Source organism: Brassica rapa, unplaced genomic scaffold (assembly GCF_000309985.2).
Source record: "Brassica rapa cultivar Chiifu-401-42 unplaced genomic scaffold, CAAS_Brap_v3.01 Scaffold0261, whole genome shotgun sequence".
NCBI lineage: Eukaryota > Viridiplantae > Streptophyta > Magnoliopsida > Brassicales > Brassicaceae > Brassica > Brassica rapa.
The window spans coordinates 38,480-55,000 of record NW_022610205.1 but is presented as its reverse complement, the minus strand read 5'-3'; positions in this window follow the sequence as shown (position 1 = coordinate 55,000).

Genomic DNA, 16,521 nt, shown 5'->3' with positions numbered 1-16,521 from the left:
GCTCCATGGCTTGAACTCTTTTTCGTACTCCCGTACGGTCCTGCGGTCTTGGACCAAATCTAGAAACTTAGCTTCCAGGCGATCCCAAGCCTCAGTAGGAAAGTATTTGCGGTTGAATTCAACTTAAAAATCCGCAAAACTTGTGAGACTTCCATTGGTGCGCTTGTCCACTGCAAGCCATCGATTATGCGCATCCCCTTCCAGGAAGTGAACCGCAATGTCTCAGACAGCAAGTTGATTGTAAGTTTCGGACCAGCCTACTCCTCCACTCATCTGCCACAACAGGGTCGGTGCTACCTGAGAATTGCTTCGTACCCAATCTGGATAGATGTTGAGGCAAACTCAGATAGTCAACCTTCTTTACAGACCTTTCCGGTGCATCGATCTCGATCACCTGAACCGTGTCCACAGCTGGACCCGTAGCAATAGGTGTAGCCATAGCTACAGGTGTAGCTTGACCAACTGATGAATTCACTAGTGGAGTGAACAGCTGAGTCATAGCCGCCACCTGGTTACCCATTACTTTCATGGCCTCTAACAAGTCCTCTCGGGAAAGTGCTGCGGGCACGTTGGCCGTTCCCTTGGCCCTTTGCTCATGCTGGTCACCATCACGGTTAGCGTTCGAGGATTCTACTTCCTCATCACTTTCCTGATGTTGCTGACCTTCTGGTTGTGTTCCCGTAAGATTGGCCTGGTCAGTCGGTAACACATCCCCGGTGTTAGTCGCAGACGGCTCGGTTGGTAACCTGGACAAATTAGCTCCGTCCGCGGCCGCTTGACTTGACTGACCGGCTGTTTTCTTATTCCTTCGGGTCTTTCCCGGTTTGCTTTTCCCAGCCTAAGGATTCAGACATTGTTAGTACAACATATACATAACATAACCGAGACAATTAATCCCTAGACCTAACTATCAAACCTCAGTGTGAGACTGAATCAGCTGGCTGCGTGTGTGTGGACTACATAACCGAAATATCCTTGAATCAACCTGGATCTGATACCAACACTTGTAACACCCGAATTCGGCCTCTCGACGAAACTGGACCCGTTTGCTATATAATCAATCCTTTGCTTGTTTGATTCATTTTAAGTCTTTCATTTACTAAGTCATGTTCGGATATGAGGTTCTAAAACAATTGAACAGATAGCACAGCGGAATATAAATGTGTATAAAATGTACTACTTAGAAACATTAGATCCGATACACAACTTCTTAATCATTTGATAGACAATCACTAGTTCATCCCTAGCATCATCTAACCACAAGTTACACAGCCTTTCACTGACCGAGCCTTCACGGCTCCTTGGCATGACGAGAACCATCCATAGTTCCTGAAACCACAACCAGATAAGCATTAATCATAACCGATAATAGAACTGGTCGATTCTACAATGCTTGGCTTGGTTCCTAAAACATAGATAAACCTCGGACAATATACTTATAAAAAGATATGAACCTGCCTACCGAATCTTAAGTCATTCAACCAACCACCCCTTGACTTAGAATTATATAGACAGTCCAGAATAGATAAACAGAACACACGAACAGTCCGGATCGTCCCGAAGACCAATCCGTCCATCCAAATAGAATCTAGGTGCGACCGGCCTAGATGAAGTCCAGCTCAATGGCCCAACGGACTTCTTTACCTGATCCATCCTTGGGCCTGGATCCAACGGCCGAGAAAGCCTCACGCCAAACAGGTTAGGCCAAACGACCGATCGGACCTTGCGACTCTTACCCTGGCTTAGATGAACTGTGTACTTGTCTCGACGGACAAGACATGGTCTGATCCCTAAGGAACGGACACGACCTGTCTCAACAGGCACCGTTTGGAACATGCACCCCTTCGGTCCTTGGTACCTCTTGGTCCTCGTACCTCTTGGCGTCCGTAACCCTTTGTTACTTACACCCTTTGGCAACTCACAACCTTTGGAACTCGTGACCTTTGGTAACTCACAACCCTTGGTAACTCGTTACCTTGGCCACTCGTGCCTCTTGGGACATGACCAACCGCCCAGTCTATGGTGCGATTCGAACCGACCGTCTAACTGACCAGCGTCTAGGTTAGCGGTTTGGTTATGACCGGCCCAGTCTAGGGACGTGTCCCTTGGAATGAACCAACACAACCCTTCGTGTATAATCAGAAAGAAGAGAAAGGGCCGGATAGAAACAAGAAGAGGAGAAACGGTTAGGTCTAACAGACCGACCAGAGCCGCGGTGCAATCTCAAGGACCGTCAGTTCGGTCTGATGGGGCCATAGCCCACCACGTACCTTGTGAACCGTGTGGGTTCTCCATGCTCTTCTCCTGCTCTCGGTCTCCCATACTTGATCGGAGGTTGCTTCACAAACGATCAGATAGCCGGAAACCTAACAACCACACAAACGGCCTTGCTTTGGCCGGAAACTCTCTCTCTCTTTCTTTCTCTCTCTCTACAATTTCTCTGAGTATTTTTACTATGGATTGGATGAATGAAATCGACAGAGAGGACCCCATATTTATAGAAAACGAGGGGGTTAGTGTTGCCCTACGAACAGGCATGACTGGCCAGTGGATGGGCACAATCGGCCAAGGGTTACACGCTCTCGGCCGCATGCGTCCCTTCGCCAATACCGCATGGGTTTGGGTCGAACAGAGGCCCAAGGCCTTACCCAATCCCTCTGGACTTAGCCCACAGCCTTGTCCCAAGCCCCAATGGTCCATGGACTCATGGCCGGACCCCCATGGCCCACCACCGGCCCAGACCCGGACCATCGGACCGAAACCCGAACAGTCCGTCCAGCTGAGATGAGCTGACTCCCAGCTGCCTCAGCTGAGTGAGCGAGTAGTTCAGCTAGTGGAGCTGACTTAGTAGTGGCCGAGCTGGAGTGAGCTTAACCTAACTCCGTTGAGCTGGTCGAGCTACTTGTTCCATCCGTCTAGCTACCGTCTTACTCGTCCTAGCTGACTCTCGACTTGTATAAGGTTAAGTCTAAGTTTCCTTACGTCCTTAACCTTCTTATCTGGCCATGGAACGCTTGTCTTGATGTCCTAAGCCTGACTAGTACGTTTCCTCGAACCATGGCCGTCCCAATGATCCTATTCAGAATCCGGGATGTTACAAGTCTCCCCCACTAGCAATGAATTCGTCCTCGAATCTGAGTCATGTGTTTCACCCAACAAAATGGTCAAACCATTTTGGAAACTTGGCCTCCGTCTCCCAAGTGGTCTCTTCTCGACCATTACAATCCAAAATGACCTTGACCATCTGGATTGTTTTCTTTCTCATTGCTTTTTCCATCCTATCTACGATCCGAACCGGCCTTGTTTCCAAAGTTAGGTTCGTACCTAGATCAGATGGTATTTCTGGTATTAAGACGTCCGATCCATCAAGCACTTCCGGAGTTGGGAGACATGGAATACGTCATGGAAGGCTTCCATCTCGGATGGTAAGTCCAACTTATATGCCACACTACCCACTCGTTCTATGACTCTGAACGGACCTTGGTATCTTGGATCTAATTTCCTTCTACAAGAAATCCGCACTCTACCTTTAATGGTAATCATTTTGAGATAGACCATATCACCCACTGCAAACTCCAGTTCTTTCCTTCATTTGTCAGCGTAATGTTATTGTCTGTCCTGTGCGGCCTCATCTTGTCCTGCACGGACTTGATCTTCTCCGTGGTTTCCTCCACGATTTCGGGGCCTATCATGCTGCGCTCCCCCACTTGGGTGCAGCATAACAGTGTCCTGCATGGTCGTCCATACAGAGCTTCGTATGGCGACATGCCTATACTGGAGTGGAAGCTGTTATTGTAGGCGAACTCCACTAACGGCAAATGCCGTTCCCAAGAATCACCCCAATCGAGAACACATGCTCGAAGCATATCCTCCTGCGTCCGTATAGTTATTTTCGACTGCCCATCCGTTTGGGGATGATAAGCCGTACTCATGTTCACTCTTGTTCCTAAAGCTTTCTGAAAAGCTTGCCAGAAGTGAGAAGTGAACCTCGAATCTCTATCCGAAACTATACTTGAGGGTACTCCATGTAGCCTCACAATCTCGTCTATGTACTTACTCACATTCCGGTCGACTCCATCAGTCTTTTTGATGGCCAGGAAGTGGGCAGACTTGGTCAGTCGATCAACTATTACCCAGACAGCATCATTCCTATTCCTAGTCGTGGGAAATCCTGTCACAAAATCCATCGTGATGTGATCCCACTTCCATTCCGGAATAGGTAGGCTCTAAAGCAGTCCACTCAGAACTTGTTGTTCGGCCTTGACGAGTTGACACGTAGGACACTTGCTACCCATTCGACCACATCAACCTTCATGCGTATCCAATGATAGTATTGTCTGAGATTATGATACATCTTTGTCACTCCAGGATGGATCGAGAATCTAGACTTGTGAGCTTCCCTAAGGATCTCGTCCTTTAAACTCCTATCATTGGGTATGCTGATCCGACCATGAACTAAGATCATACCGTCCTTGGCGATTTGATACTCAGTCAGGTCGTTCCGAGCAATCGTCTTCAGGTTCTCGTCCTGATCTTGGGCCGCTCGGATCTGGGTAAGCAGGTTGGCTCTATTCGCCGCCTCTAAACCGCGTGGTCTGTCCGTTCTGTTCAAAGCATTTAAACGAACGAAGCGTTCCACCTCATCCGGCTCGTCCGTTCCGCTTCCGACCACGACGTCTTCTCGCTTTCGGCTCAAGGCGTCGGCCACAAGGTTAGCCTTGCCTGGATAGTAAGTGATGTCTAGGTTGTAGTCGGCCACGAACTCCATCCACCTCCTCTGCCTTAAGTTTAACTCAGGCTGGGTGAATATATACTTCAGACTTTTATGGTCCGTAAGTATCTGGACTTTGGCCCCATATAAATATGATCGCCAAAACTTTAAGGCGAATACTACCGCAGCCATATCAAGATCATGGGTGGGGTAGTTTCCCTCATGTTTCTTCAGCTGCCTTGACGCGTAGGCAATGACCTTCCCATGTTGAGTCAACACGCAACCGAGTCCAGTGATGGACGCATCCGTGTAGACTTCATAAGGTTGGTGTGCCTTCGAAAGAACCAGGACGGGCGCGCTAGTCAGCATATCCTTAAGTGCGGAGAAACATCTCGTACACTCATCAGACCATGTGAACTTAACGTCTTTCCCAGTCAACCGTGTCATAGGTTGAGCCAAGCTTGCAAATCCCTGCACAAACTTTCTATGGTAACCTGCCAGCCCTAGGAAGCTTCTAACTTCTGTGGCACTGCGTGGTCGGGGCCAATCCTTGATTGCCCTGATCTTCTATGGATCCACTGTGACGCCCTGGTCAGAAACAATATGACCGAGGAACCCAATACTCTTTTGCCAAACACTGCACTTGCTGAGTTTAGCAAAAAGTTTTGCTCTCGTAATCGTTCCAGCACGGCTCTCAAATGTTTCCGATGAGATTCCTCGTCCTTGGAGTAGATCAGGATATCATCAATGAAGATGATCACTGATTCATCCAAGAAGTCCTGGAACACGCTGTTCATCATTTTCATGAATGCAGCAGGTGCATTAGTCAGACCGAACGGCATCACTACGAACTCGTAATGGTCGTACCTGGTCCTGAATGCTGTCTTCCTAATGTCGTTTGGCTCTATAGGAATCTGATGATATCCCGAGGCCAAATCGATTTTAGAAAACCACTTAGCTCCTTTCAGCTGATCCAACAGCTCGTCTATCCTGGGTAACGGGTATTTGTTCTTCCCAGTTACCCTGTTCAACCCTCGATAGTCGATGCACAGACGCATGCTACCATCCTTCTTTTTCACAAAGAGGACTGGTGCACCCCAAGGGGAGCTACTTGTCCGTATGAACCCCTTGTCAAGCAATTCTTCCAATTGCTTCTTTAGCTCGGCCATCTCGGTCGGAGCCATTCGATACGGACTCTTGGACAGCGGATGTAATAACCCTCATGAGCAGATATAATTTTGGTCGAGAAAACTCTTTAAGATCAGTTTGAAGATTGATCGATCAGAATTTAAATAAAAATCGACCCGATAAATTAATGTCTCGACGGGACTGTCTTGTGGTCGAAAGACCTTCCTTGATAGTTTGGTCGAGTCTTATATATATTTTGGTCGAATTTTTATTAAGCTGAACGAGATTTTCCAAGAGCCAAAGGACAAGGAATATTTGGTCGAAATATTATTCAGAATTATCAACCAGCTTCCTTAATAATCTTGACCCGTCTAATGCCATAACCTCCTAAGCCAGCATGCTTGTTTACTTATCAAGTCACATGTCATGCACCTTCCTGCTTGCTTGCTTATGTAGTAATGGGCACATGCAAGTCACAAGCTGCTTGCTGTGCTTGCTCATTAATTCAGTCACATGATTGTCACCAGCTGCTTGCAGCTTTCTTCTTGGGAGGGAAAGGACAGCAGCTTGTTGTTTGGAAGTGCTGAAGTTGCTCTCCACATGTCCTTTCTCAGCCTTGCTTCGTGCTGAGTGAAACACTCACCTGAAGCAACTTCTTATGTTATAAAACACCACCTTCTCTCTTCTGGTCGTCCATAACCACAAGAAAATCAGAGAGAAACTTTCAGAAAAATCAGAGAGAGAGAAGAGAGAAAATATGAAAGAAAACCATAAGAAAAATTCAGAGAAAATTCTGAAGAGAGATCTGAGAATGGACGACCCTTCCTAACCCTCTTGTGCCTTGAATCAGTGACTGGGGTGTGTGGAAAAATTAATAGATTGTCTAGAAGATTCATGAGATCACTTCACAGCTTAGTAATCAAGTATTAAACCAGTAAGATTTTAAGTCAGTTTGATCAGATCAGTTTTAAGGAAGCTTCATGTTTGATTAAGGCCTAAGCCATGTTCTGTTTCTTATCTTAAACCTACTGTGGAACCTTTATGCTGCTCAGGTCAGTGTGAGTGGAGATTGAAGGAGAGGATAAGTTGTGTTCATTGATCAGTTTAGTATAGCCGGTAAGCCTTACCTTCTTGCTCTTAGATAAGTTCTGAAAAGAACCGGTTATTGGTTGATGAATAACCTATCTGGATCAGTTTGATTAAGGCCTATGTGGATTGTTATTAGTCCAGTTCATGGTCAGCTAGCACCTAAATCATTTAGCTGAAACGATTTGTCTCTGAACCAGACTGAACTGATAGATGGATCAGATTATTGTTCTGAAACTTCTTAGCTATTGTTATAGTATGAACCAAACTTAGTCTGAACTAAACATGTTCTGAACTTCCCTTGGTAGCTGTCCTGAATCATGAACTGCGTGGTTGAATCAGTTTTATACAACCGGTCGATTGGAGTGTTTTGTCTTGCTCGGATCAGATGTAATGGAGAGTGGTTGGATCAGCCAGACATGTCCGGTTGATCTTTCCGAATCTGAAGTGTACCAGTAGTGGAATGTGATTAGCTTGAGCTCGTGTCTAGTCTACCATAGCCAATCTCAAGGACTAAAAGGTGAGTCTAGATAGACGGTTGATCAATACTGAATGTAGATGATTGATAGGCTTTGTCTCTTGATCAAATATTGAATTGGTGAGGTGTTTACTTAATGTAAACACTTATTAAATATTTATGAATGATCATAGAGGTTTATTCCAAACCTTAGTACTTGTTCTCAAGTACTAATGCATTTGTATAGTATTAAATATATAAGTATAAATCATGTGAAGTCTTATTGTATACTCACTCTCCCGAGAGTTCCCGCATTACCGTGAATTGTTCCTGCGATACGGAACAAGATCACGAAGACACGATGATGGGGTCGCACCCTGGAGACCGTGTAACTGCATGCAGCGTTAGATGTTCGATCTTGGAATATCTAATGGAGATGATGGTTATATTTATTTCCCTGCTAGGCTCGGTTAGCCTTGGTAGTTTTCCGGGTTTAGTATATATATATATTATAAGTATGAGTGAATGGCGGGTGTGTGGAGATGATGTTTAAGATAACATTCACATCGATGGAATGATAGAAGTTATATATGTATTTTTATTAGTTATGGAATATATTTCCACTCCATACAAATGAAGTTGATTGCTTGAGATATTATTAATATATGTTGGGGTGCGGGACTAGGCTCACTGAGTAAACTTGTTACTCATGAGTCCTTTGTGATGCAGGTAACCAGTAGACGGGAGCCCTTACTCTAGGACGAGAAGGAACATCGACCCTGTCATTTCTGGTCATCTACGATCGGGGGTATCACAGCGGAGCTGTCCCTGGTTCCAGTTCAATCAGAAAGGGATCGGACCTATCAGGGGGGGACACCCTGTAGCGCCTGAAACACATCCTGGAACTCGGACACCAACGAATCCTCGCGTGGGTCTAACAGAAAACCAGAACTGTCAGGCTCTGTAGTTGTAACTGTAGCCAAGAATGACTGACAACCCTGTTCCAGCATCCGAATCGCTCGAACTACTGAAACCACTACTTTCTCTTGAGCCTGACACAAACCTTGGTACTCTACCGGGTGAAGTCCATTCTCCAATTGCACACGACCCTTATGGAAATCGAGAGTGGCTCGGTACTTTCCCAACCAATCCATACCTAAGATCACTTCATGATTCTTTAGGTGGACACAGACCAGATTCACAGGGAAGACCTTTCCCTGGAGCTGTACTGGGATATTCGACATGAGACCTAGTGAGTTCATGGCTTGCCCACCGGCCGCCCTCACTATCCCAAAATTATCACCAGCATCCAGACAGAACAGACCCTTTCAGACCAGTCCCGGACTCACAAAACTATGTTTAGCCCATGTGTCGAAAAGCACGTGGGTTTTTACCCCACCGACCATGAGGGTTTCTATCAGAGACCCCCATCAGAATCCCCTAGACCATTCTAGGTTCCAGACCAAGCATTACTACTTGAATGTAAAAAAAAAGATAAATTTAGAAATTACCAGAGATCGAATCAAAAGATCCGGAAGCTCTGTCGTCTCGTGACAGTTCATACACCCTCGGTGTTGTGGTTGGTTTGCCTTAGGACGCCTTGCCTGAGTCTCCATGGCCCTTCTCCTGACTTCCTTGCAGCTTGGGACACTCCGATTGGAAATGTCATTGGTGGCCACTATGGAAACAAGTCATCGTGCTGCTTCTACCAGACGGGTCGGTCGAGGACAGTTTTGAACCTCATGGTCCATGCTGCCACAACGAACACAAGCCCCCTTGGCCATCCAGCACTCACCGGGATGGTTCTGTCCACATTTGGAACACGCAGGTCGGCCACCAGAGGTCCTACCTCCGTCCACCTGGTCCCGTTTTCTCTTTTTATCATTAGTCTTGCCCAATGGGCCAGGCTGTGGCTTAGCCTTAAGCATAGCTTCTTCGGCCAAGTTAGACTCCAACAAAGCCACCCGTTCCACTGTTCTCCGACGGTGTTGAAAGTGCGGATGAGCAGTGGGTCTTCAGTTCCGGCCTTAGGCCTCGGATGAACCTACGGACCTGGACTGACTCATCCTCCAGCTCTCTTCCAAAGAACCGTCTGAGTCGGTTGAACTCTTCTTCGTACTCCCGTACAGTACTGCGGCCTTGGACCAAATCAAGAAACTTAGCTTCCAAACGATCCCAAGCCTCAGCAGGAAAGTATTTGTGGTTGAATTCAACTTCAAAATCCGCAAAACTTGTGAGACTTCCATTGGTGCGCTTGTCCACTGCAAGCCACCAATTATGCGCATCCTCTTCCAGGAAGTGAACCGCAATGTCTCGCCTGTAATCCTCTAGATAGCGAGTTGATTGGAAGTTTCGGACCAGCCTACTCCTCCACTCATCTGCCACAACAAGGTCGGTGCTACCTGAGAATTCCTTTGTACCCAATCTGGATAGATGTTGAAGCAAACTCAGATAGTCAACCTTCTTTACCGACCTTTCCGGTGGATCGATCTCGATCACCTCAACTGCGTCCACAGCTGGACCCGTAGCAATAGGTATAGCCGTAGCTACAGGTGTAGCTTGACCAACCGATGAATTCACTAGTGGAGTGAACAGCTGAGTCATATCCGCAACCTTGTTACCCATTACTTTCATGGCCTCTAACAAGTCCTCTCGGGACAGTGCTGCAGGCACGTTGGCTGTTCCCTCGGCCATTTGCTCACGCTGGTCACCATCACGGTTAGCGTTCGAGGATTCTACTTCCTCGTCACTTTCCTGATGTTGCTGATCTTCTGGTTGCGTTCCCGTAAGATTGGCCTGGTCAGTCGGTAACACATACCCGGTGTTAGTCACAGCCGGCTCGGTTGGTAACCCGGACAGATTAGCTCCGTCCGCGGCCGCTTGACTGGACTGACCGGCCGTTTTCTTATTCCTTCGGGTCTTTCCCGATTTGGTTTTCCCAGCCTAAGGATTCTGACATTGTTAGTACAACATATACATAACATAACCGAGACAATTAATCCCTAGACCAAACTATCAAACCTCACCGTGTGACTGAATCAGCTGGCTGCGTGTGTGTGGACTACATAACCCAGCAATCCTAGAATCAACACCCGAATCCGTCCTCTCGACAAAACTGGACCCGTTTGCTATATAATCAATCCTTTGCTTGTTTGATTCATTTTAATTCTTTCATTTACTAAGTCATGTTCGAATCTGAGGTTCTAAGACAATTGAACAGATAGCACAGCGGAATGTAAATGTGTATCAAATGTATTACTTAGAAATATGAGATCCGATACACAACTTCTTATTCGTTTCATAGACAATCACTAGTTCATCCCTAGCATCAACTAACCACACGTTACACAGCCTCTCACTGACCGAGCCTTCACGGCTCCTTGGCTTGACTAGAACCATCCTTAGTTCCTGAAACCACAACCAGATAAGCATTAATCATAACCGAGAATATAACTGGTCGAATCTACAATGCTTGGCTTGGTTCCTAGAACATAGATAAACCTCAGACAATATACTTATAAAAAGATATGAACCTGCCTACCGAATCCTAAGTCATTCAACCAACCACCCCTTGACTTAGAATCAGATAGACAGTCCAGAATAGATAAACAGAACACACGAACAGTCCGGATCATCCCGAAGACCAATCCGTCCATCTGGATAGAATCTATGTGCGACCGGCCTAGATGAAGTCCGGCTCAATAGCCCAACGGACTTCCTTACCTGATCCGGCCTTGGGCCTGGATCCAACGGCCGATCAGACCTTGCGACTCTTACCCTGGCTTAGACGAACCGTGTACTTGTCCCAACGGACAAGACATGGTCTGATCCCTTATGGAACGGACACGACCTGTCTCCACGGGCACCGTTTGGAAAATGCACCCCTTCGGTCCTTGGTACCTCTTGGTCCTCGTACCTCTTGATGTTCGTAACCCTTGGTTACTTACATCCTTTGGCAACTCACAACCTTTGGAACTCGTGACCTTTGGTAACTCACAACCCTTCGTAACTCGTGACCTTTGGCCACTCGTGCCTCTTGGGACATGACCAACCATTTAGCCCAACGCCCAGTCTATTGTGCGATTCGAACCGACAGTCTAACCGACCAGCGTCTAGGTTAGCGGTTTGGTTATGACCGGCCAAGTCTAGCGACGTGTCCCTTGGACTGAACCAACACAACACTTCGTGTATAATCAGAAAGAAGAGAAAGGACCGGATAGAAACAAAAAGAGGAGGAGCGGTTAGGTCTAATAAACCGACCAGAGCCGCGGTGCGATCACAAGGACCGTCCGTTCGGTCTGATGCGGCGATAGCCCACCACGTACCTTCTGAACCGTGTCAGGGTTCTCCCTGTTCTTCTCCTGCTCTCGGTCTCCCATACTTGATCGGAGGTTGCTTCTCAAACGATCAGATCGCCAGAAACCTAACCACCACACAAACGGCCTTGCTTTGGCCGGAAACTCTCTCTCTCTACGATTTCTCTGAGTATTTTTACTCTGGATTCGATGAATGAAATCGATAGAGAGGACCCCATATTTATAGAAACGAGGGGGTAAGTCTTGCCCCACGAACAGGCATGACTGGCCAGCGGATGGGCACAATCGGCCAAGGGTTACACCCTCCCGGCGGCATGCATCCCTTCGCCAATACCGCATGGGTTTGGGTCGGACAGAGGCCCAAGGCCTTACCCAATCCCTCTGGAGTTAGCCCATGGTAGGACAGAGGCCCAAGGCCGGACCCCAATGGCCCACCACCGGCCCGGACCCAGACCATCGGACCGAAACCCGAACAGTCCGTCCAGCTGAGATGAGCTGACTTCCAGCTGCCTCAGCTGAGGGAGCTAGTAGTTCAGCTAATGGAGCTGACTTAGTAGTGGCCGAGCTGGAGTGAGCTTAACCTAACTCCGTTGAGCTGGTCGAGCTACCTGTTCCATCCGCCCAGCTACCATCTTACTCGTCCTAGTTCACTCTCGACTTGTGTAAGGTTAAGTCTAAGTTTCCTTACAACCTTAACCTTCTTATCTGGCCATGGAATGCTTGTCTTGATGTCCTAAGACTGACTAGTACGTTTCCTCGAACCATGGCTGTCCCAATGATCCTATTCAGGATACGGGATGTTACAAGACGTCCTGTGTGTACTGAACAGACAGCCCACGTGGGCCAAAATCACCCGAACAGTCCACGGGAAGGGTCAGTGTGCTGAGTCCAAGGACCAACGTTATGATATGTGTACTGATGGACAGCCACAGACGTCCTGTGTGTGCAGACGGACACACACAAACACACACGGACAGCCACAGACATCCTGTGTGTGCTGACGGACACACACGAACGTCCGGTGTGTGCTGACGGACACCCACGGGCATCCTGTGTGTACTGAAAAGACAGCCCACTAGGGCCAAAATCACCCGAACAGTCCACAGGAAGGGCCAGCATGTTGAGTCCAAGGACCAGCATGCTGATATGTGTACTGATGAACAGCCACGTTCGTCCTGTGTGTGCCGACGGACACCAACGGACACACACTGACAGCCACGGACGTCCTATGTGTGCTGACGGACAGCCATGGACAGTCACAGACGTCCTGTCGGTGCTGGCGGACACCCACGAACGTCCTGTGTGTACTGAACAGACAGCCGACGTGGGCCAAAATCACCCAAACAGTCCACGGGAAGGGCCAGCGTGCTGAGTCCAAGGACCAGCGTGCTGATATGTGTATTGATGTACAGCCACAGACGCCCTGTGTGTGCTGACGGACACACACAGACACACACGGACAGCCACGGACGACTTGTGTGTGCTGACGGACACACACGGACGTCCTGTGTGTGCTGACGGACACCCACGGACGTCCTGTGTGTGCTGGCGGACACCCACGGACGTCCTGTGTGTACTGAACAGACAGCCCACGTGGGGCCAAAATCACCCGAACAGTCCACGGGAAGGGTCAGCGTGCTGTGTTCAAGGACCAACGTGCTGATATGTGTACGGATGGACAGCCACAGACGTCTTGTGTGTGCTGACGGACACACACGGACACACACGGATAGCCACGGATGACTTGTGTGTGCTGACGGACACACACGGACGTCCTGTGTGTGTTGACGGACACCTACGGACGTCCTGTGTGTGCTGGCGGACACCCACGGACGTCCTGTGTGTACTGAACAGACAGCCCACGTGGGCCAAAATCACCCAAACAGTCCACGGGAGTGCCCAGCGCGGACGTTCTATGTGTGCTGACGGACACACACGAACGTCCTGTGTGTGTTGACGGACACCCACGGATGTCCTGTGTGTACTGAACAGACAGCCCACGTGGGCCAAAATCACCCAAACATTCCACGGGAGGGGCCAGCGTGCTGAGTCCAAGGACCAACGTGCTGATATGTGTACTGTTGGACAGCCACGGACGTCCTGTGTGTGCTTTCGGACACAGACGGACACACACGGACACACACGAACAGCCACGGATGTCCTGTGTGTGCTGGCGGACACCCACGGACGTTCTGTTTGTACTGAACAGACAGCCCACGTGGGCCAAAATCACCGGAACAGTCCACGGGAAGGGTCAGCGTGCTGAGTCCAAGGACCAACGTGCTGATATGTGTACGGATGGACAGCCACGGACGTCTTTTGTGTGCTGACGGACACACACGGACGACCTGTGTGTGCTGACGGACACACACGGACATCCTGTGTGTGCTGACGGACACCCACGGACGTCCTGTGTGTGCTGGCGGACACCCACGGACTTCCTGTGTGTACTGAACAGACAGCCTACGTGGGCCAAAATCACCCAAACAGTCCACGGGATGGCACAGCGTGCTGATTCCAAAGACCAACGTGCTGATATGTGTACTGATGGACAGCCACGTATGTCCTGTGTGTGCTGATGGAAACACAGACGGACAGCTACGGACATCCTTTATGTGCTGACGGACACACACGAACGTCATGTGTGTGCTGACGGACACCCACAGACATCCTGTGTGTACTGAACAGACATCCCACGTGGACCAAAATCACCCGAAGAGTCCACGGGAAGGGCCAGTGTGCTGAGTCCAAAGAACAGCGTGCTGATATGTGTACTGATGGACAACCAGGAACGTCTTGTGTGTGCTGACGGAAACACACGGACACACATGAACAGCCACGGATGTCCTGTGTGTGCTGGCGGACACCCACGGACGTTCTGTGTGTACTGAACAGACAGCCATGGATGTCTTGTGTGTGCTGATGGACAGCCATGGATGTCTTGTGTGTGCTGATGGACAGCCACAGACGTCCTGTGTGTACTGAACAGACAGCCCACATGGGCCAAAATCACCCGAACAGTCCACGGGAAGGGCCAGCGTGCTGAGTCTAAGGACCAGCGTGCTGAAATGTGTACTGATGGACAGCCACGGACGTCGTGTGTGTGCTGACGGACAAGCACGGACAGCCACGGACTACCTGTGTGTGCTGACGGACACACACGGACGTCTTGTGTGTGCTGACGGACACGCACGGACGTCCTGTGTGTGCTGGCGGACACCCACGGACATCCTGTGTGTACTGAACAGACAGCCCACGTGGGGCAACATCACCCAAATAGTCCACGGGATTACCCAGCGTGCTGATTCCAAGGACCAATGTGCTGATATGTGTACTGATGGACAGCCACGGATGTCCTGTGTGTGCTGACGGACACACACGGACACACACACGGACAGCTACAGACGTTCTTTATGTGCTGACAGACACACACGAACGTCATGTGTGTGCTGACGGACACCCACGGACGTCATATGTGTACTGTACAGACATCCCACGTGGGCCAAAATCACCCGAAGAGTCCACGGGAAGGGCCAGTGTGCTGAGTCCAAAGAACAGCGTGCTGATATGTGTACTGATGGACAGCCAGGAACGTCCTGTGTGTGCTGACGGAAACACACGGACACACACGGACAGCCACGGACGTCCTATGTGTGCTGACAGACAGCCACAGACATCCTGTGTGTGCTGGCGGACACCCACGGACGTCCTGTGTGTACTGAACAAACAGCCTACGTGGGCCAAAATCATCCAAACAGTTCACGGGATGGGCCAGCGTGCTGTTTTCAAGGACCAACGTACTGATATGTGTACTGATGGACAGCCACGGACGTCCTGTGTGTGCTGACGGACACACAAGGACACACACGGAGAGCCACAGACGTCCCATGTGTGCTGACAGACACACACGAACGTCCCGTGTGTGCTGACGGGCAGCCACGGACGTCCTGTGTGTACTGAACATACAGCCTACATGGCCCAAAATCACCCGAACAGTCCACGGGAAGGGTCAGCGTGCTGAGTCCAATGACCAACGTGCTGATATGTGTACTGATGGACAGCCACAGAAGTCCTGTGTGTGCTGACGGACACACACGGACAGCCACGGACGACCTGTGTGTGCTGACGGACACACACGGATGTCCTGTGTGTGCTGACGGACACCCACGGATGTCCTGTGTGTGCTGACGGACACCCACGGACGTCCTGTGTGTTCTGGCGGACACCCACGGACGTCCTGTGTGTACTGAACAGACAGCCTACGTGGGCCAAAATCACCCAAACAGTCCACGGGATGGCCCAGCGTACTGATTCCAAGGACCAACGTGCTGATATGTGTACTGATGGACAGCCACGTATGTCCTGTGTGTGCTGACGGAAACACACGGACAGCTACGGACGTCGTTTATGTGCTGACGGACACCCACGGACGTCCTGTGTGTACTGAACAAACAGCCCACGTGGGCCAAAATCATCCAAAGAGTTCACGGGATGGGCCAGCGTGCTGAGTTCAAGGACCAACGTGCTGATATGTGTACTGATGGACAGCCACGGACGTCCTGTGTGTGCTGACGGACACACAAGGACACACACGGACAGCCACAGACGTCCTATGTCTGCTGACAGACACACACGAACGTCCCGTGTGTGCTGACAGACAGCCACAAACGTCCTGTGTGTACTGAACAGACAGCCCACATGGGCCAAAATCACCCGAACAGTCCAAGGGAAGGGTCAGCGTGCTGAGTCCAAGGACCAACGTGCTGATATGTGTACTGATGGACAGCCACAGACGTCCTGTGTGTGCTGATGGACACACACGG